The sequence below is a fragment of the Sorex fumeus genome, unplaced genomic scaffold (assembly GCF_029834395.1).
Source record: "Sorex fumeus unplaced genomic scaffold, SorFum_2.1 ptg000128l, whole genome shotgun sequence".
Classification (NCBI taxonomy): Eukaryota; Metazoa; Chordata; class Mammalia; order Eulipotyphla; family Soricidae; genus Sorex; species Sorex fumeus.
The window spans coordinates 42157246-42181695 of record NW_026606185.1 but is presented as its reverse complement, the minus strand read 5'-3'; positions in this window follow the sequence as shown (position 1 = coordinate 42181695).

The following is a 24450-nucleotide window of genomic DNA, read 5'->3' as shown; positions in this document are numbered from 1 at the left end:
TTATAGAAATAAAGTATATTTATTCTAAAAGAACTCAAAATATTTTTCTTAAATTAAAAAAATTAATCAGCAGTTATAGAGATTAGTGATTAAGTTAGTCTATCTGTCTCATTAAGCTTTCTATGACATTGTTGATAGAACATGTCATGTACTAGAAAATGTCCCAAAATAAATAAAATAAGCAATGTGCTGTAAATTCATACTAAAAGCTTGTGATGAACAGGATTTATGTAACAGACAGTAACATAAACTTTCTTAACATTGGGGTACTGTTACTTCTGTCAAATGTTCATGAATAAGAATTTTTTGATAATTCTACTAGCTCTGCTTTGATTCACTATAGTAAAATAATATCTCCAGATTTATACTTTCTTTGTATAATCAATTACAGATTTTGTAAAGGTGAATCTGAATAGCAGTAGCTGAAATGATTTCCATCCTAGGTGTAAAGGAAGACTAAAGATAGTTAATATATGTTACAATGAATTATATAACAATGATTAATTTATTACACAACATATTGCTTTGTCATAAATGTGTTTTGAGAAGGTAGATTTTACATTGCTTGGGAACAACAACCTATTGAGTGATAGTTTGAACATCCTCAAATGCTTAATAGCTACTTCAGATGTTAAGAAAAAAATAAACATTAGGGATATTTTATCATATACACTCAATTTTATACTGAACATAACATCATTTAAAGTGCGTTATTTTACCTAATCAAAAAGAAATTATTTTACTTTGGATTAAGTAGACTACATGTATCTAAATACTTCATGAAGGGTGTTTTTTATGAAAAAAATCCAACTATTATGCACTTTTGTCATTGAATGTGCTAATACACGGGGAAAATCAGGAATCTGAATGTGATTCATCCACTTCTAACACCACATGTGTTCTGATCATGTCGCCATCAAGAAAGTATGGAAAACTGAAAAAAGACATATACTGCAAGTTTTTTCTTTCTGTTTTTGACACATTGAGAATATGTCCATATGTATTTACAGATTTTTGCAGAAGATTGTTATTGATTTGGATTGTTTGGGGTACAGAAGGAAGTTTGAATAGTTATATTTCATCAATGTGAAGTGGAAAATAAAAATGTCATTGGATAACTCATATCATTAGTAATACAGTTGATAGAGATCCAGTATCTAAGAGGATTTCTGGTGTCACAGTAACGTTAAGAAAAAATTCCAAAATAAAGAAGTGTCCATATTTCAAATTAAGTGTAGGATAATTGTGCTAGTCATATGAGTGACTTTATTATTGATAGTGAGTAAGTTCTTAGACCTACTATAGGGTGATATATTTATTCACAATCACAATCACAACCATCCTGTTATTCGTCGATTGCTCGAGCAGGCCCCAGTAACGTCTCCTTCATCCTAGCCCTGAGATTTTTTTTAAAAAGTGCCATATTCAAGGCTCTTTCAGAGTTAGGAGAAAGAGACCCTTCATTGTTACTGGTGTTTGGCATATTGGGTATGCCACAGGGAGTTTGCCAGACTCTGCTGTGTGGGCAGGTTACATTCAGTAACCTACCAGTTTGTCCAAAGTAGGAATAAGATGATAAGATGTCGCACGGCCGCAAATGCGGCCGCGTGCTTCCGGGAGCTCGGTTTTATAGTCTCTGAGTCTTGGCCGTTGATGGAATTACACGGTGCCAAGAGGCCAGTTGGTGGGTGTGACCCCTGCATACTGGAATTTGGAGGATCTGGGTGGAGGATGCTCAGCCCCAATCCAAGTAGGCTTGGAGATCTTAGCCCCGGGACCTGCGTGCCTTTGTTCCTCTGCCGGTACCTTCATGTGTGCAGAGAGTGGTCTCAACATGGTGGTGGCTGGTTCTAGAGGTCTTCGGCTGCCGGAGCCCTGGCCAAGGCGGGGAGGAAAACTAAACCCGCTGCCCTCCAAGGGGCCCTGGCGAGGACAGCCAGGCGCAGGGGCAGGAGACTCTGTGCTGTTCTCCTCCGGGAGCTGGGTTTTATAGCCATGTAATCCATGTAATCCCATCAACGGCCAAGACTCAGAGACTATAAGAGACATTTATTATCATTAAAAAAAAGAGGGGAAGAAGCAGGAATATCTTTACACAATTACTGCAACTGAGAAGGCTGTGTGACATGACAAGAAAGGAGAGAGAATTACTACTACTCAATATGCCACCAGTTCTCTTTTTCCTTTTCTAAGGATTCTTTCTGCTACAAATCCAAAAATTCTAATTAATAGCTATAGGAATTATCTGAGGAAATCAAGATGCTTCTTTACCCTCCTTACTAGAGAAAGAATAAAAAAGAGGACTTGGGCTGGAAAGATAGCACAGCAGTTACAGTGTATGAGTAGCATGTGGCCAACCCAGACCTCATGTGTGGCAGAGCATGATTGCCCAAGCTCTCCAGTACTCATGCCTGAGTGGAGAGCCAGAACTAATTCATGAGCAGTGCCAGGTGTAGCCCAAAATCAAAGAAGATAGAGAAGGAGGAGGAAGAAAAAGAGGAGGAGGAGGAGGAGGAGGAGGAGGAGGAATTTGAATGAGGAGATGAAGGAGGAAGAGAACGAGAAGAAAGTGAAGGAGAAGTAGAAGAAAACAATGAAGAAGATGATGATGAAGAATAAGAGGAAGAGGAAGAGGAAGAAGAAGAAGAAAAAGAAGAAGAAAAAGAAGAAGAAGAAGAAGAAGAAGAAGAAGAACAAGAACAAGAAGAACAAGAAGAAGAACAAGAACAAGAAGAACAAGAACAAGAAGAGCAAGAACAAGAAGAACAAGAACAAGAAGAACAAGAAGAGGAGAAGGAGGAGGAGGAAGAAGAAGGAGAAGGAGGAGGTGGAGAAGGAGGAGGAGGAGGAAACGTAGAGGAAGAAGAAGAGGAGGAGGAGGAGCAGCAGCAGCAGCAGGAGGAGGAGGAGCAAGAGGTAGAGAAGTGGGAGGAGGAGGAAGTGGAGGAGGAGGGGGAGTAAATAAGGAAGAAAAGGAAGAAAACTTCTGGAAAAGTGAGTTACTATCTGAATGGGAATAATATTTTGCCACTTCTCTTTACATGTTTGCTCCCTTTACCTGTAAACTTGGAGGTTTGTTAGCATTCCAATCTTCTAGTAGTCTCTGGATTGTGCTTAGCCAAATCACACCCATCCTTCTTGACCCAGCTCACAACTCTTTGATTTGGCTCTGATCTTATCTGTATGCATGTTCAACTGCTGCCCATCTCTCTAATTTGTAGAGCACTTAAGTCTGTTGCTATAATTCATCACTTAATCTAGTATCTTGTTCCCACATTTGTTTCTTACATCTTAATCCTTTTAGCCTACTTAACAAAACTGCAAAACTAAACAAAGCTGCTCAGTAGCTAATCACAAGAAAATATAAATTGCCATAGGCAGGAGCAATGGATGTAAGGCACTGTGCTAACATGTAATAATAACACAATTAAAGTTTATCCTTGACCAGTAACAATAGAATGTCATGAATTACAGAGTATGACCAACTCAACTCCATGTGTTTTAAACCCATCAAAAATAATAAACATGGTAAAATTCTTTACTTTGAAATAACAAATGCGTGTCACATATAGAATGGTAGTTAACATTTAATATGAACTTAGAAGATCAGAGAGATAATACAACAGGTAAGGCATTTGCCTTGCACACAGCTAAACCCTCTGGCATCTCATATCACGCCCTGAGCCTAATCAGGAGTGAACCCTAAATGCAGTGCCAGAAGTCGGTCCTGAGAATTGCTGAGTGTGTCCCCAAAATCAAATAAACAATTCGATTTATATTTAAAAAATTTACTGGGGTCTTGTGTTCATGCATTTATTTATTATATACTTTTAATGTTAGGACATGTGCCTCATGCAGAGCTGAGTTTCTAGGAACTGACAGGTAAAATGTGCACCACCTCTATCCTCAGGGATCACACAGATTGCTCTGCAATCTTAGAACTGAGGCTGTGGTGTAAGGAGCAGGAGGCAGCGTCATCTTCAACATCATAGATTGAAGCAAAGTCTCAACTTTAGTCATTTATCGGCAACATTCTGTTCTGAAGGAATCCATACAGCTAAGGTTGATTCCAGGATGCATCACATTGGAAAGGGAAGGAACAAATATGATGGTGCTTCTCTAGATCTTTATTTCCATTGTCAGACCAGAAGATAGATGCTCATCCCAAACAACACACATCAGAAAAATAATGAGGATATTATGGTGTACTCAGAAGGAAGATGAGTGGAATTAAAATGTATGGAAAATGAGTCTTAAAAATAGTAAATGAAGGAGACAAAAATATTGAAAGTAAATACACTTAAATATTTGAAGAATTATTGTAGGGGTAATGTTTATTCCAACTCTGAAGGCATGCAGGTCAAAATGAGACCCCATGGCAGAATGGGAAGAAAGGAGTTTCAGGATAAATTTTGTTGTTGTTGCTTTTGTTATTGTTGGCTTGGGGGCCACCCCTAGGGACACTCAGGGCTCACTTCTGCCTCTGAACTGAAGGATCATTCCCTGCAGGCTTTGGGAACTTTATAGGGTTCAGGTGATTAAACCTGGGTTGGCTATGTGTAAGGTTAACACCCTATCCCCTGTACTATTGTCCTGGCCCAAATTCAGGCTAAATATTAAGAAAAATGTTCAAATACTATATTTTCCAAAAATAAATATGGCTTTGGGAGGAGAAAAGTCCTTAAGCAAATGCCACAGAATCCAGATGAGGTTTTATCACATATCTGAAGTACTTTAGTAATAATAAAAAAAATGATTACACATAATATAATTGTACGTTTCTTACTATAGTATATATTTAGTGCATAGTACATATATATTATTATCTAGATACCAGATCCATAATATATGTGGTTAAGGTATAAGGTATAGTGTTGTTAAAATAGGACATGAAAATGACTAATAAAAATACAAATAGGCAAAGTTTAAAAGAAATGCAGAAGGTAACTCAAAGTAAAAGATACTCCCAGAAGAGATAAAGGTTTCCTAAGAGTCATAAAGTTCCCACTAAGACATGGAATTTTTGTTGCTGCTACTACAGTTAGGAGAAATCACTCAGCCACAATAAGGTTGCCCTTGTACTTTTCACAGAAGGTTTTTTAAACTCCACCTTCTTCTCCCTGGCTGCTGTCAAAACTCTGTAAGGGTGAACCTGCACACCAAGTGCAACAGAGTGGAGCAAAACAATCCCAGAATTTGCTGTTTGAAAGTGTGAATCAAAGGGTCATTTCCCTGGAGTAGAATGTCTTAGTAGACCATGACTGCAAACTTAGATATTTTACAGGAACCATGGGTTAAGACACACTACAACTTTAAAGGAGAGGATAGACAAACCTGACAGAACACCCAAGCTGATCCAAACCTGAATGTCTGATTCACAGAGAATTTTTGAAGTCTTTAAAATAAAATTTATCAATTAGATCCAGAGAAAAATATGCCTACTTCCCCCCATCCATTGGGAATCAAATGTTGCATCTACATGCATAAAAAAGTTCTCATGATCACATAATTACATACATTATCTTAACAGAAATTTGTTGACTGGTAGCTATTTTACATACATCTGCTATTCCCACGGTGCTACAGTGTGTGGAGCACGGTGCTACCTTGTCCATATTCACAGTGGACATTGGTACTGAGACACATAATAAGACACTTAATACCCATATTCCAGGATTGCCACACCATATTTGATAGGGTTCAAATATGGTTTGAACCATGGGAACACCTGCAAGGCAATTAGAGGCTGCCCTAAAAGCCTCTATCCCTCTTGGAGAGCCTGGTAAGCTACTGAGAGTATCCCGCCCACACAGCAGAGCCTGGCAAGCTATTTGTGGCGTATTTGATATGCCAAAACCAGTAAATACAATGAGTCCATTCCCCTGACCCTGAAAGAGCCACCAATACAGCAGCGTTAAGAAGGATTAAGAAGGAGAGGCTGATAAAATCTCAAGGCCAAACTAGAGTGCGAAAATGAAGGACTAAAATGACTGTCTGAACTTTCAATGCACATACGCTGGTATCAGATGCATCCATCAAGGGACCTGATGGTACAAGCGCAAAAGATCAAGTAGGACATCATTGGTCTGACTGAATAAAGAAAACATCAATCGCATCATACCATTTTTGACACTGGAGAACTGTTCCTTGGAACATGCAACAGAAGAAGCATCAGAGGTGTCGGTGTCCTTGTCAACATGAACTTGGCCAATAACATTGATGCATTCAAGTTCCTAACAACCCAAATTGGATGATTACACTTGAATAGATGTGGCTCACTGCCAGCAGTTTCTATCTTCTTTGTCTATGCACCAACATCCAATTATGATGAAGGAGAAATTGAGAAATTCTACATGGAGCTGGAGAAGTTCTGTAAAGAAGACCACACCTTCTACAAGATCATGGTAGGTGATTTTAATACCAAGATAGGACCAAGAAGATCAGCTGATGAACTCCACATCGGGACCCATGGCTTAGAATGGAACGAACAGGGTGACAGACTGTCTGAGTTCATCATGTCAACCAAGACCAAACATGGTAACTCACAGTTCCAAAAGGCTGAATCTAAACGTTGGACATGGAGATCTCCCGGTGGACAGTTCCACAATGAAATTGTCCACATCATATTCAATCAAAGGTTTTGCCTGACCAATGTCACTGTTGTCAAAAATTCCAAACGGGATCGAACCACCATCTCCTTGTGCAAAATTCTACTTCACAAAGTGGGGAGAAAGGGCTGCAAAGTTTAAGAAAAGAACTCCCGGAACACTTCATTTTGTCAGTAAAAAAGAGAACAGCACCTGGCCCAGACAAGGTCAGACCCAAACACCTGAAGAATCTGCCATCGGTACTCATCAATACACTAGTTCAAGTCTTCACATGCTACCTGTCTGAATGCAAGCTGCAACTGGGAGCTCTTTGGCACTATTGAGGCAACATGGAAGATGCCATCGTTGACAACATTGACAAGGAATACGATAGACTGGTTCAACACCTTCATGATTGTGCGAGGAATGCCAAGAGAGAGATAGCCACAAAAATACATCTGTTTTCCAAAATTCTTGAGCTTATTTGCCAAAGTGCAGTGGCACAAGCCTCAGACAACTGCAAATGAACATTAGAGCTCGCAAAGCAGTACAGAGAAGAAATAAAGGAAGACCTCAAAAAGGTGATCACCCATGTCAAGAGAAGGGTTTGGCAAGGTGATACCATTTCATCAAAACTCTTCAGTGCCACCCTCGAGAGCATCATGAGATGATTGGAATGGGAAGGAGCGGGAGTGAAGATAGATGGTCGGCAACTACACCACCTCTGCTTTGCTGGTGACTTCGTTCTCATAAGGCCAAACATTAGCCAAGCTGCACAAATGCTGGCTGATTTCGACCATGGGTGTGGAAAGGTCGGACTACAGCTGAATCTCACAAAGACAAAGAAACAGTCTCATTCCTGACTTTCCATTCACTCTCAGTGGAACGAACATCTTTGAATGCAACAATTACATATAACTAGGTCCAGAGGTCAACATGACAAATGACCTGGCACCTGAGTTGCACAGGAGGAAGAGAGCGGCTTGGAACGCCTTCAAGAGCACTGAAGAAATAGCTAAGAGGACGAAAAACCTCTGGCTCTGGGCACATTTCTTCGATTCCACCATTCTTCCTGTATTAACATATGACTCAGAGACCTGGGCCCTACAAAAACAGGATGAGAACACTATTCGGGTCTCCCAAAGAGGAATCAAAAGAGCTATGCTTGGAGTATCATGCTTCACCCAAATGAGAGAAAGTATCTGGAGTTCCGACCTCCATCGATGGTCAAGAATCAGGGACACTCTCTCATTTGCCAAGGCATTGAAAATCAGATGAGCTGAACACGTAGTGAGATTTGGAGACGACCACTGGATTAGAGCCACTGACTGGATTCCATAGTACATCAAAAGACCGAGTGGTCGCCCACCTACAAGATGGTCAGACTTCTTCATTAAGTCACTGATGCTTACTCACAGCATCTGGCATATACGTCAGATGCTGAGAGTAACGATCTAATGTGATCGAATGGACTAAAAGTAAATATTTAATTGGTTTGAGGCTCTTCATGTTCCTAGAATGAGCAGACACCATTGGGCTACACTAGCAGGGGAGAGGGATGAATGGTGAAGTTACTGGTGCCTGCTCAGGCAAATTGATGAGTAATGGGATGTCAAGTGATCAAGTGATTGGTACTGAGTATCGCAGACTCTATCTGTGCCACTATTTTGGCAGAGAACCCACCAACAGTAGAATTGCAGAGTAATAGAATTGCCACACAAATGATCCCAGAGATTCGACAAGTAGTAAGAGAATATGAGTTGCTTTTATGAATAATGATAAATTCAGTTACAGAATAATAAAGGCAAATTTCATTACTTACCACTACATAGTTATGGTACAGGGGTTCTGAACTACTAATGCAACACTGACTTTAGAATGATTCTGATTATCTGGGACACAATTAAAAGTAAATTAATAGTTGAAATCTCTGTGGCTCTATTAATAGAATATAATGCAAGTAAGCAAATCGGCATGTAACCTTAGGTTTTGGAAGGGTAGAGTGAACAGTAACTGGTCATTTAAATTTCTCTGACTGAATGGTATCTAGTCAAAATAGGTAATGGGATGGTTATAAGTGGGACATTGCATCAGATAAAAAAAATGTCTTTAGTCAGACAACACAATCTTTGCTCCCTTAACCTTTGCCCATTCAGACACAGGAAAGCATAGATCCCATCCATACACATGTGGCCATGGCTGAAGTCAGATACTAAGGAATGTCAAGGGGTCAGGGAACCACTGGGGTACAGTCCTAACAAGTCCTAGAAAAAAGCATCAACAGGTTAGGGAGCAATAAGGCCTCACAGGAGCCAGGATTCTAGCTGCAGAATTCAGATTAGGTGAGCATACACACAAAAGAGAAAGGTGTAGGATAAAGACCAGACTTTTGTACCCATAAGGTAAGTAGACAGCCAGGAGCTATGCTAGAATGTCATATTCTAAGCCTGGCCTTCAGGGGCAAGATGAGTGTTATTACAACAGGTAAAAGGAGAGATGCAGAAATTTGGAAAGAAACTAGAACCCATCTACTTAATGTACAATAAAATTTACTTAAATATTTGAGTTTGTATGTAACTCTCCTACAATTCTGAAGAGCCCATGAGTTTAAGAATAAATTCACTGTTACACTAACATAGTGCTTAGGCATATACATCAGATGCTGTGAGTAACGTTCTAATGTGATCTAACGGACTAAAAGTAAATACTTAAAAGGCAAAATAAACAACAGGATAGTATCAACTGGGCGCATAATTAGTAAAAACACAGTCTGTGCCAAAGCGATATTATAGTGGATAGAACATTAGCTTTGCACACAGTCAACCTGAGTCTGATGCCTGGCACCCCATATGGTCCCCTGAGCACAGCCAGAAATGATTCTGAGTGCAGAGCCAGGAGTAACCCCTGAGCATTGCCAGGTATGGCCCCTAATCAAAAAAAAAAAAAAGAAGAAGAAAAAAAACACAATTTGACTGAATAACCATTATTTCGAAGCTTTTGGGGCAACCTCTAATCACCCTTGTAGGTGTTACCATATTTGAACCCTATCAAATATGGTACGACAATTCCTGAAGATGGGTATTTAGTGTCTTAGGATGTGTCAAAGCAGCCACGCTGGTCCAGAAAGCGTCCTGAAGTGTGGCGATGGCTGGGTAGTGGAGGTAGTGTCAATACGATCGACTGGTTCAGCACCTCCATGATTGTGCGGGGAACACCAAGAGAGAGATAGCCACAAAAAAACACCTGTCTTCGAAAATTCTTGAGCTAATTTGCCAGCGTGGTTTGGCGCATGCCTCAGGCAACCGCAAGCTAACATCCGAGCTCGCAAAGCAGTGCAGAGATGCGATCAAGGAAGACTTCAAAGAGAGAAGAGCAGAAGTACTGGTAGATGCGGCAGAAACTGGGAAAAGTATTCGTTATGCCCGCCTGTCCTTCGCCAACTACAAGAACAAGATGACTGCCCTCCGACATCCTGATGGATCCATCACATCCTCCAGAACAGCAATGGAGAAGATTATCCATGACTTCTCAAATCTCTTCAATAGCCAGGTTCACTTGCAGACATACCAAACTCCACAGGATGGATATGTCGTTCCCAACGTTCTCCCTTCCGAAATCTGACACGCCATTTCGTCGGTAAAGAAACAAACAGCGCCCGGCCCAGACAAGGTCAGACCTGAACACCTGAAGAACCTGCCGTCAGTACTCATCAATACACTGGCTCGGCTCTTCACTCGCTACCTGTCTGAATGCAAGGTTTCGTCCCAATGGAAAACCAGCAGGACCGTACTACTGTTCAAGAAGGGAGACATCCATGACATTGGCAACTATCACCCAATCTGCCTATTGTCTATCATCTACAAGTTGTTCACTCGAGTCATCCTAAATAGGATTGGCAGAACACTAGATGAAGGACAACCATGCGAGCAAGCCGGGTTCCGCAAAGGATTCAGCACCATCAACCATATCCACACGGTAACCAAGCTCATTGAGGTTTCTCGGGAGTTCAAGATGCCGCTCTGTTTAACGTTCATTGATTTAAAGAAGGCCTTTGATTCTGTTGAGATGGAAGCGGTCATTGAAGCCCTAGCCAATAAGGGCATTCAAGCCCAATACATCAAGATCCTCCATGAGCTGTATTGTGGATTCACTACCAGGATCTCACCATTCTACAAAGAAGTAATCATGGATGTCAAGTGAGGGGTTTGGCACGGTGATACCATTTCACCGAAACTCTTCAGTGCCACCCTCGAGAACATCATGCGACGACTGGAATGGGAAGGAATGGGAGTGAAGATAGATGGTTGGCAACTACACCACCTCCGCTTTGCTGATGACATTGTTTTAATAACACCAAACATCAGCCAAGTGGCACAAATGCTGGCCGACTTTGACCGTGAGTGTGGAAAGGTAGGACTACAGCTGAATCTTACGAAGACAATGTTTATGAGAAACAGCCTCGTTCCTGACGCCCCATTCACTCTCAACGGAACGACCATCTCCGAATGCAACAGATATGTGTACCTAGGTCGAGAAGTCAACATGACAAATGACCTGGCACCCGAGCTGTACAAGAGGAAGAGAGAGGCTTGGAACGCCTTCAAGAACATCGAAGAAATAGCTAAGAGGACAAAGAACCTCTGGCTCCGGGCACATCTCTTTGATTCCACTGTTCTTCCTGCATTAACATATGCCTCAGAGACCTGGGCCCTACGCAAACAGGATGAGAATGCTATTCAGGTCTCCCAAAGAAGAATAGAAAGAGCTATGCTTGGAATATCACGTTTCACTCAAATGAGAGAAAGAATCCGGAGTTCCGACATCCGTCGACAATCAAGAATCAGGGACGCTGTATCATTTGCCAAGGTGTCAAAAATCAGATGGGCTGGTCACGTAATGAGATTTAAAGACGACCGCTGGACTAGAGCTGTTACTGACTGGATTCCACGGGATGTCAAAAGACCGCGTGGCCACCCACCTACCAGATGGTCAGACTTCTTCGTGAAGATCATGAATGATCGGTTTGAGGCTCTTCATGATCCCAGAGCGAACAGATGCCATTGGGCTACACTAGCACACGACAGGGACAAATGGAGATATTACTGGCGCCCGCTCGAGCAAATCAACAACTAACGGGAAGTTAAGTGATATTTAGTGATTAACCATTATTTCATCAGTTTTAATTAGTACTATCATAGTACAAAATTTTAAGAATAATCTTGAACCTAATTTTTATTTTGCAAGAATAAATGGTGTGCTGCAATAGTATAATGGAGAACTAAAAAGTCAAAAGTAAAAGTTTGATCTCACAATTGCGCATTGATTAGTAATGGCTTCAACAAGCATGGTGGTGATGTATAAAAGGTAAAGATCATTTGTGGCACATTCTTCATACCATCTCTAATATACACCAAATACACACCAAAGGTGTCTCTCATATACTTTTCTTCAAAATTTTATAATCTTAATACTCATTCACGATAGTGAGATAAAAAATCATTCATCAAGAATATTGTTGCATAAGATGTTATGGTTTTTCTTTTCATGACTTTTGGAAGAGACAAAGTTGAAATTCTGCTTTCAATTCTTCATAAAATATGAATTTTCTTAAGTATAACTTTTTCATAAAAGTGTCTTGGTCTAAGCTGAATTACTAAAAATTAAATATGGTTCTTAATGCTTCTAAAGATTAGCTTTGTGATATAATCTAATTTCTATTATCCTGCCTTTTTATTAGCATTTAAATTTTTATAAACATTTGCTGGCTCAAAACGGATATTATGTTCTTGTTAATGTTATCTATCTAATGCACTCTCTTATTCATAATAGCTGCTAATATTGTTTAACTATTTGAAAGTTCTTAATAATTATTTTACAGCAAATTAACAGCTTTCAAAATCAGCATTAATTATTTCAACATTTTATTATTGCAACAAATAAATATGCCTATATTTCAAATGCCTGAAGAAGCCCATGGAGGTTTATATCTAGAAAGCTTACCTAAATATGCAATTGTATATTAATGAATGTGCAGATGTGAATAATCAATTTAAGGGCCACACTTTGTTTATTTCCCTGGCATTTTTATGCTAATTCTAGATGTTGCAAATGTACGTGGCCATGTCCTCAGAGGGCATGCAATGATCTAGCTGCCAGTAGGGATTTAATTACTTTGTCTTCCCAAACTGGAAATTCACATTAAACCAGGTATACTTTTCCACTTAAAGAAGTCAAAGACAAATCTTAATTCATCTCACTGTAATATAAAAAATTCTGCATAAAATTCAGAAAACAATAGAAGAATAACCTGTCTATAAAAATCTGTAAAAAAGAAATTTGAATCAGCAAACCTATGAAAAGCTGCTTAACACTGACAGTAATCAGGTAATGGAAATTGAAATAATGATGAGATATCATTTCATACTAATCATTTTTGGTAAAAAGTAATAAATATCAAGCATTGTTAGAATGTTTATAAACAGTCACTGGGACTTACTAGGATATTATATTTAATACTAGTAGTATATTCATCCAGAAATTTCATTTCTAACTCTTTACCCTAAGAAAAATATGTACAATGTACTAGAAATAATGTAGGAGTTGGGTTTTAGCCAAATAAAAAAAACTATATGGAAAATTTTTAATTATGAAATCTACATTTGTCCGGTTTGATAAATAGAAAAATATATTCATAGAGGAAAAGCAAAGTGTAGAAAGATATTTAAAACTGGATAAAATATATTTCGTTCTTTGAGGTAACATTGGTTGACCATAGCATAGCAGAAATAGTTTTGTCCTTTAGAAATACAATCCTACCTCGTTGAGTGGAAGGGCAGAGTATAGGTGAAATAGTTTACTTAGCTGGTCATTCTGTCTCATTCTCCAAATGGGTATTCATTGAAAGTAGATAACGGTATGGCTGATGCTAAGAGATAGCAATATATCAAAGGAAACCTCCAACCAGACTCCTCTTCATTGCCTGTACACCTATGCCCAGGGAAATAACAAGACCTCAGGTATCTCATCTATGCTCCTTTGGCTGGCCACTAGAGTCCCCTGTACCACCCTGAGGCACAGACCTTAGAGGCCCAACAACGGGCTATAGGTCAGCAAGCCTGAGGAAAGAAACACAGGAATGTGGATTCTAGCTGCAGATTTAGGTATTTGTTCACACTGTATAGAAAACAGTGCAAGATTAATATCAGGCCATTGTACACTGGAGGTGAACGGATGGCAAGAGAAAAGCCTAGGACATACTTTGGACTGGGTATGGAGCGACAGGATGAGGAATATTACACACACAGGTAAAAGGAGAGACCTAGACATTGGGATAGAACACAAATGCATTCACTTAACTGCACAATAAACTTCAAAATCTGAGTTTTGGATGCAGATCTTTCACACAATTCTCAAGAAACCTTGAGTTTAGGAATAAATCCTCTTTTGCAATAATAGCATTACCAAGACCACCAAAGTACCAGTGTCTTTGAATTAAACATTTTAGAGTTTGTGGTTTATCATCATACTGCATGTTAACTTGTAGTCTATGAAGTGAAAGAAATTTAAGCCAATCACTGTGAAAATAAAAGCATTAAAGAAAACAGTTTTCATAATATTTCTCAGTTTTGTTGTTACAAAATCAAAGTAATCGTCAAAGTGATCTCAGACAGTATCAGGAAAAAATTACTTTAATGGAGAAATATTTAAGATGAAAGAAACTTCAATGAGTATCTGCTTCAACTACTTTCATTTGTAGGGTCACATAAAGAAAGCAAAATTATTTGCATAATATTACGTATTCTTCCCTCTTTCTCTGCCTCTCTGTCGCTCTCTGTCTGTCTGTCTCTCTCTCTGTCTCTCTCTCTTTCTCTTTAGTTTTGGGGTCCCATCCAACATTGCTCAGGGATTACTGTTCTGCTCTGTTCTCAGGGATCACTCCTGGTGGTGATCAGGGGCTGATATGAAATGCTGGTGGTGATCAGGGGTTGATATGGAATTAAATAATATGGAAGCTAGGTTGGTTTTCAAGGTAAGCAATCTACTGGCATTACCATCTATCCAGCCTTACATCTTCCATTTAATACAGTGTCATCACTACTTCACAGTAGATACTATATTTACCACCATCTTCTTTATTTATTCTTATTTTTGCTCAATTAAAGAGTGAAAAAAATACAATTTTTTAATTTTATAAAAAATTTTTAAAGGAGACTTTAATGAACTTATAGTAGTTAAAATGTTTTGCAAATTATGCAAGATAGGTCAAGATGTTTACACGTAATATCTCAATTTGAATGTTAATTTTTTCTGAAAATTTTTAGAATACTATCATTCCACATAATATATGTATTTTTTCTATTATCTCATGTCAATGTTCATTCTTCAGTTAGTCTGTATCCCAATTCCTATTGATTTAAACTTATGTAGCGCATTTATTCTTTATAGCATTCGCTATTCTCATGTTAGTGAAATTATATGTGTACCTATATGGTTATTATTCTTCTGTAGTTTCCCTTGATTTGAAGTTACTTAACTTTTAAAAAGTATTACATAGATGGTCTTAAATTTTAGGAGAAATAGTTAATTCAGTTCTTGATGGAAAAGATTATATTACTTTAGTAATAGTTTCAGGAAATATGCTAGGACTCACTTTAGCTTTTATTGCATGAAGTTATTATGTTAATGAAGATCAGGGTTCCATCATGTATTTTCTAAGTAACTATTAGGTGGCAGATTTCTGGTTTCAAAGAAATCCAATGAATGGATAGCACAGCGTATAGGGTGCTTGCCTTGCATGCGGCAGACCCAGTTTTGATTTCCAGCAACCCGTATGGTCCCCCAAGCACCGCCAGGAGTAATTCCAGAGTGCAGAGCCAGGATTAATCCCTGAGCATAGCTGGGTATGACCCAAAAAGCAAAAGAAAAAAATGTAATCTAATAAAACCAAAGTTTAATAAGGCACATAGATTGGAAATATGTTCTTGATTGAATAGTGTCCTTCGAAGAGATACACTGTAATCTGAGTGTAGGCAAGAGACAAGCCTAGGACATACTTTGGACTGGGTACGGAAGGACAGAATGAAGAATATTACACACAGAGGTAAAAGGAGAGACCTAGACATTGGGACAGAACCCAAATGCATTCACTTAAGTGCACAATAAACTTCAAATAGGTAAATAAGGACTTTGCAGGTGTAATCAAGTTAAAATAAGGTATATCAGCTTGAAAGATATTAGACATAGATCACTGTACACACAAAATCTTGTCATGTGAAGACAGACACAGATGACATTTAGACACTTAGAAGACAAGGGAAAGCTACTATTCACCAGAAGCTAGAAGACATGGGGCCCTTCTTCTTCACAGTTTCTGTTGGGAATTCATTCTGCTGACACTTAGGTTTTTATGATTCTACCCTTTAGCTATGTGAGAAAACAATTGTTGACTTAACACATTCACTTGTGACATCTTTTTACAGCAACTTTAGGAATTAGTTTATTATAAAGTTCTTATTATGTGGTACAATTTATAGTTAAGCAACGGACATGGGAATTTATATTCTGCTGCTGTATTCAATAGCTCTTTGGCTGAAGATACTCTTAACCACTTCTATTTGGGTTCTTCACTTATAGGAATTGTGATATATTCTGAAAATTTACAGTGAGGATTAGAGATAAATTTTAAGTATTATAATATCTGTTATTCAGGTCTCCCAAAGAAGAATAGAAAGAGCTATGCTTGGAATATCACGTTTCACTCAAATGAGAGAAAGAATCCGGAGTTCCAACATCCGTCGACGATCAAGAATCAGGGACGCTGTCTCATTTGCCAAGGTGTCGAAAATCAGATGGGCTGGTCACGTAATGAGATTTAAAGACGACCGCTGGACTAGAGCTGTTACCGACTGGATTCCACGGGATGTCTCGTGGCCAACCACCTACCAGATGGTCAGACTTCTTCGTGAAGATCATGAATGATCGGTTTGAGGCCCTTCATGTTCCTGGAGCGAACAGATGCCATTGGGCTACACTAGCACACGACAGGGACAAATGGAGACATTACTAGTGCCCGCTCGAGCAAATCGATGACTAATGCAAGTTAAGTGATTAAGTGAATATCTGTTGATAATATGTACTTAGTAATTTTATCATTGCTTTTAAATATCAAAAGTGTTTAACTTTTCTTATCTTTTATATTGAATTACAAAATTACAATGTTTATTATTTCATATTTAGTTTACACTGCCTCTATTGATGAAATATGCACATCTCAAATTCTCAGTAACTATTTTTTGATTGATGTAACTGTTTCTGGAGCAAGTCTAAAGGAGAATAGTACATGCCAAACCTGTCTTTTTATAATAATGTTTCTAAAATGTGGGGGAAAGGATTGATTTTTCAGAATCAATTTGTTTGAAATTCAAAAAAATATTTACCTCTTTAAAGGGTGAATGAAAATAGTATCAACTGCCTGGTAGCCAGGAATCATAGAACACAAATTCTTCTTTTAGTAGGTTATATATTTTAACTGAATTCACTATCTAAGAAAATAAGACAACTTAATACTTTTTAAAAATTTTATTATTTAATGTGAAAGGTTATATTACTAGTAATGGTTTCTCATGCACATAAGTCCAACACCACACCCACCAAGTTTAAAGATCTGATCCTGGCTTTTCATCCGTATGTCTCTGAAAATTGCAAAGGTGAATGAAATTGAGCATTTATAAGTAATGCTTTAGTTTACTTTTTTGTTTTAAATACGATAGTTAATATGCATTGGGGAAGATCCCTTTCTTATCTTGATTGATCACCTGTAAACTACTGAGGACAATTCCTGTTAGAGAATGAGAAACATAAACTCGTTTATCTTTATATCATGTCTGTTGCAAATTAAAGCAAAATTGTAGAGTTTGCACACTAAAATGGCTCGACTGTGGAGCAATGTGACTATAAAACAGCATGCTAACAAGCATGACATGATGAATAGAATACAATAAACTGCTATGATTTTCATTTCGGCCCCCAGCAGATCTCAGGACTATCACTTATTGAGAATACAATAACATTATTCCTGGAATTACTGGTAAAACACCTGAAGAGCAATGATCCTTAGTTTGTCCAGAAGTTGTTCAGCCAGGCCAAGATTAGAGGTACTGATTTCAGTTCTAGGCATCTCCTCCTATTGAATTTGAATATAAAACCTGACAGCTACAATATACAATATTGAAAGGAGTATGTGCAGTGTTAAAACCAGCAAAGTCTTGTTGAAAAATAGGATGAAAGACAGAAGGAACAAGTTGTAACTTCTCCAGATTTTATGAGAACAAAGACCAAGAGTAGGTTAATTATCCCTTTAACTGGTCAAGTCACTATTTTATAAAACACAGGGAACATCTTTACCTTGGAGAGATTTTAAGTTTGAAAAGAGTTCCCACCACAGGTCAAAATCAATTTCACAAAGCCTCCTTTGTGAATTCTATCAATATTCTGGAGGAACTTGTGAGTTGAGAGTTGAAATGCTGGCAAATCCTCTTACAAAATACTTCATTGTACTATGAACATTCCATCTTCTGTGTATCTGGCAATATTGAAATCTGTCAGTCAAATTTTGTCAAAAGTACTTTCTCTTTCCTGATTTTCCAAACCTCTCACAATCTGAACTTTCGAAAGTTCATCTCCACTTATCTCTAATAAGTACACTTGTCTATTTTCTTCATTTTCCAAGAAAATTAAGGCAGTTTTAGTTCAATAATACAAGATTAATCATTCATCTAAAGTTCTTTTTATTAACATTATGCTCTATTTTTGTCAAAGAAAGGAATATTAGAAGAAATAAAGGAAAGTAGAAATGGAAAAAAGAAAAGTAAATGTTTTTGTCAAAAAACATCAGACTCAGTGTCTAATTAGACACCCAGTCTCAAATAGTTTAACAAATGATGCTAAACACAGCAGCTTACTAGTAACTAAAACAAATTTTTGAAGACTTTACCTGTGATAAAATTTACCAATAAAAGTCTCCAATGGAGACGTTACTGGGCCCACTGGAGCAAATCGATGAACAACAGGAGAACAGTGACAGTGACAGTGTACATATTAAGCAGACACACAAAAAATGGAAGCAATCTATGTAGAGCTTAGATTGAAATGATGAAATCCACAATTAAAACTCTGTCACATGGCATTAAAAAAAGCAGGAAGAGGGGGATAGACCAATAGTACAAAATGGGTAGTGCTCATCTGATACAGATTTGATTCCTGGCACTGTCTATGGTCTCCTGAACCCTGCCAGGAGGGAGCCCTGAATGCAGAGCCCTGAAGACCACGGGTGTGACCTGAAACAACATAAATCAAAACAAAAATAAGTAAATACCAAATATTGGAGAAGAAACAAATTTAGTCATATTATAATAGATGGGCTGGAGCGATAGCACAGTGAGCAGGGCGTTTGCCTTGCACACGGCTGACACAGCTGACTCGAGTTCAATTCCTCTGCCCTTCTCGGAGAGCCCAGCAAGCTACCGAGAATATCTCGCCCGCACGGCAAAGCTTGGCAAGCTACCCGTGATGTATTCGATATGTCGAACACAGTAACATGTCTCACAATGTTACTGGGCCTGCTCGAGCAAATCGATGAACAATGGGAGGACAGTGACAGTGACAGTGATTATAATGGAAACATTATAAAATGAAAAAGAGGTGGAGAATAAATAGGTATATGTTGGTACTCTATGGTGTTGTATTAATGTATAAATTATCAAAAATATCCCCAGAAAACTAAAATAAACTAGCAAATAACATCATAACCAAAGTGATCATAACCATTAATCAAAATAATTTTTTAAGTGTAGCTGACAAGAAAGCTAGACGAAGAGAATGCTATAAACGGAAAAACAAAGATGAGGATAGCAACTCATTTCTTGTTTGGGTCCAACACATTAAAGAAGAAAGCAGAACATTATTCTTTAAATAGTCAAAGAAAAAAAAGTCAACCTAGAGATCTTTATCCAGTGGAATATCCCTAATAAATTAATGAGAATTTGACTATGATTCTACAAGATCACTGAGTATTATTGGAGAAATACATGTTGGTTAATTTAAGATGCGAAAATGTCTCTCATACTGTATTTTATAAACTCCTGTTATTTTTCTGTACATTTTCCATACTTAATATCTTTAAATTTGATTCACGAGCAACTTTGCTATAATTTCCTCATCCAACTAAGGCAGCACCAATCTTTGAAGAAAAATCAGCAAAGTGAGTATTGAATAACAACTGAGGCAACCCAGGCCAAGATTTACTACATTCTTATCATTTATTGTTGTTAGTTTGGGGTCCAGGAGATACTCTGGCTTTATGATCTGGGGTCATTACTGGCAGGTTCTGGAGAGCAAATGGGGTGCTGGAGAACAAACCCAGATTGGATGTCTATAAGGCAAGCACCCTACCTGCTGTAGTAATATCCAACTAATATTCAGTATAAAACTGGTTTGACTTCCCCAACAAGTTTGTTCTCTCTCTCTCTCTCTCTCTCTCTCTCTCTCTCTCTCTCTCTCTCTCTCTGTTTTAAAAAATAATTTATCGTGGCTACGGTCCTTCCATTAGTGCTGCTTACCATCTTCCCTTCCAATCTTTCACCAAAATATTCCTTTTCAATTTCAGTAGTCAATTTATTTAGTATCTCCTCAAGTTTATGAGACTTTCCTTATACTCTAGACTAAATCAAGTTTACCTTGTCATCCTATTTTTTTTTTGCTTTATTAAAAGTTATATTTTCTGGCTAAAATATGTAATTCAAACATTAGACAGGTTTCTTAACCTGAAGAAAGTAGTGGCATTTTACCTTGAACCTCCTTATTTCTGAAGTTTAGACTAGTTCCTGGGATATAACCAGTATTGACATGTTTTAATTGATTGATTACATAAATAATAGAACTTATTTTTTTTTGTTAAATACACCTAAAGAGAACCAGTTCTCAATAAATTTGGTCATCATAGTATGCTTTTGCACATTAAAAAAAATTCCATGTATCTTTCTGCCTGAACACTTTTTCTTCTGATTTTTACATGACTCGCTGTCAATACCATTATTACTGTGTTCATTAACCTGTATTATAACTACTTTGTCTAATGACAGGAGATATAAGCATCTTAAAGGTTATGCCATATTGACTTTTTTTTGCAATCTATTAACGATGTTATACAAGCATATTAGAAGCCCAGCAAATGCTAATTTTTTACAATTATGAAATGATGTCATATGCTTTGTTCTAGTATGAAAAAAGAAGCTTAGGATAAATGACAAAGTCTCCTTGGTACCCTTGAGTTAAAGACTAACCAAGACATTTTACTTCAGTAGAAGACCAAAGCAGAGAGCTCAGTAATTATAAATTTTAAAAATTTATAATTAATTATAATTAAATTATAATACCCCACAGGAATTCATAGATACTTTTAAAAGTAACAGAAATATACTAATTTCAGGTGTTTACCCATGTAAATGGGCTGGAGCGATAGTGTAGCAGTAGGATGTTTGCCTTGCATGCAGCTGGCCTACCCGAGCCGGGTTCAATTCCTCTGCCCCTCTAGGAGAGCCCAGCAAGCTCCCGAGAGTATCTCTTCCACACGGCAAAGCCTGGCAAGCTACCCTTGACGTATTCAATATGCCAAACACAGTAACAACAAGTCTCAGAATACAGACGTTACTGGTCCCGTTCGAGTAAATCGATGAACACTGGGAGGACAGTGCTACCCATATAAATGGGGCTGGAGTGATAGCACAGCAGGTAAGGCATTTGCCTTGTATGTGGCCTACCTGGGTTTGAATCCTTGTCCCTCTCGGAGGGTCCAGCAAGCTACCAAGAGTATCCTGTCCCCACGGCAGAGCCTGGCAAGCTCCCTGTGGCGTATTCAATATGACAAAAACAGTAACAAGTCTCACAACGAAGACATTACAGGTGCCTGCTCGAGCAAATCAATGAACAACAGGAGGACAATTCTACAATGCTACCCATGTAAAATTAAACCCGTATTCCAGGGAATATAAAACCATGAGTTAATTATATTATATCATGACATCGAGGTTTCTCAAAAATCTTTCAAGAAAATATTAAACATATTTGCTTACCCTTATGTTTCATATTTTAATGTGATACACTCTGGTTTTATTTTCAATTCTATCATTCTATTAAAATTTGAAAATAATCATATATTTTTGTTTATTTCTGTACGTTTAAGATCATAATGAAAAGATTTTATTCAATACTTGACCCTTTCAGTATCAACATTGCAAACCACAATGCCCAAAAGAAGAGAGGGAGAGAGAGAGAGAGAGAGAGAGAGAGACAGAGAGAGAAAGAGAGATGGAGATAGATAAAGGAAGAGAGAAGAAAAGCATCTGTCATAGAGTCAGGCTTGTATTGGGGTGTGATGGGAGGGTACCTGGGGACACTTGTGCTAGGAAATGTACTCTGGTGGAGGGATGGGTGTTGGAATACTGTATGATTGGAATCTAATCATGAACAGCTTTGTAAGGGTCTATCACACAGTGATTCAATAAAAAAAAAGTTTAAAAAATAACAAAAGAAAAATAAAAACAAAAATAGGGAACAAAATGTTGGGCACTTGCCTTGCATGCGGCTGATCTGGATTTGATTGCTGGCACCTCAAAAGGTCCTCCAAGTCTGATGGAAGTGAGTTCAGAGTGAGGAGTAATCCCTGAACATGGCAAGGTATGGCCCCCAAAAGACAAAACTAAAAAAAAAGTATCACAGTAGTGATAAAGCAAATGTGCAAAGGCAATAGAAACTGGGAACTGGGAGTCTGAACAATAGGACAACACATAAGGCACTTGCCTTGCATGCAGCCAATAGGGGTTTGATCACCTTCACCATATATAGTCCTGTAAGTCCCACCAGGAGAAAGCACTGAGTATAGAACCAGGAGTAATCATAGCTGCAGGGTGTGAGCCCCCAAACAAAAAAACAACAAATAAAACAAACCCAGAAATTGAGAACTGGTTCCTAGAAGGAAGCTTCCAATAGGGAGGGGGTTGGAGTAGAGATATTCAGACAATGGTGAAGAAAAGAGTACATTTTGTTGGAGGGTGAGATGCTGGAATGTCACTTATGAAACCTTACTAATAGCAGTTTTGTATACCACGATTCCTAAAATAATAACTAAACAAATACATCAGCATTTTTTTCAATAATGGCAATAAATTAATTGACTAAGGTACCATTTCTTCTCGACATTTTGGTATATTAAATTTGACTATTTGTAGTCTTTAAGGTTGTCTGTTTTTTTTTAAACCTAATAAAAATAAAGAAGACCCAAGAGGAAATAAATAAACAAATAAGAGTTGACAAACAATCTCGATGGACTAAATTAGCATTTGGGCTTCAAGGTTAGATAGGATTTGGGATGATAATCCTAATAAGTTCCAAAGACATCTCTTAGTTATAAAACATACTTGATATACTTTTGAATTTTCAATATTATAATTGATGTCATAGTTTTAAGTGTATAAAATTATCTTCTAAGTTTTTGTAACCATTAGAGTACTTGTTTTAGGCAACAATTTCGCTCATAGTTCTTAAGGCATTTTAAGGACATTAACCCAGGCAGAATATTAAAGAGGCATTTAGTTGATGTTTTTTTTTAAACAGCATGAAACACCAAACTTTTGTCCATTTCAGAGTCCATTAGGATTGTTCCTTCACGTGAATCTAAATTGCATCTTTCTCACAAATATGGGAGGTTAACATTCTAAATATATATAGATGGGAATTTGTATTTGGGAAACTTGAAAAATGTTATATTATGAAGAGACTGACATTTTTATTCACCCATCAAAAACCTCAGCATGCTCTTTAATAATTTATTGAATTTGTAAATACCACTTTATTTAAATCTTAGCAGTTTATTAGCATCTGCTTATTAAATATTTCTTGAGTATCTACCATGTGTCAAGGATTATGGATAGGGCTATTGCATATTGAAGAAATGTATCAGCAACCAAAGGCCAGAGGTAATTATCAGGAAGTTGAGAAATGAGGCTAAAACAAATAAAATTATAATTCTCGTTTTCTTTTTCCAGGACTGGATGAGTTAATGATATATAAATAGCAGAGTGATTAACATTTTATGTATTTCAAACATGGAAGCAATCATAACCATAAGTGATGGGGCCAGACTTTAAAAACTTGTCTATTCTACATTTTGTAACTCAGCTTCAATATAGCTATGTTAGTTGCTGGAGGTAATGTTTCTCAGAGTATGCTTGAATTTTCATCTTTATTTTCACCTCTTAGGAGAAAAAAACTTTGTTCAGTTAGGCCCATTTACAGGATTCTGAATAATTATGTAATTCACATCCAACACTTATCCTTAAGGAACAGATAGGATTCTGGAGAACAATGTTTCCATTTAAAGCCTTGTTTCTATTTAACAGTTTTGAAAAATGGGGGTACAAGATGCTTCTGGTGCTGGGGCACTCAACAAGACTGGTGGAGAATTGACTAGCAGAATGTTCTCTTTCAGAAGATAAGGTCAATCCTAGAGAACTACACACCAAATACCATTTAGGTATTTTTGCCATCTAAAGTCACAAAGTTCTTGATAGATGGCATAAGAGTCTTAGATGTGTCTTGATATATGGCATAAGAGTCTTAGATGTGTCTGCTCATCTAGGAACAGCATGGACCGCATCTGTTCTTCCTTGTGAGTATTCTTTTTCTCATGACTAGACATATTTTAACTGATTATTTGCACTGCAGATGTTGAGCTCTTTGCACTGTGCAGTAAATTATTAAGAAATGAAGAACACACAAATTCTGTCATTATATTGGCTGAGTTATCCTG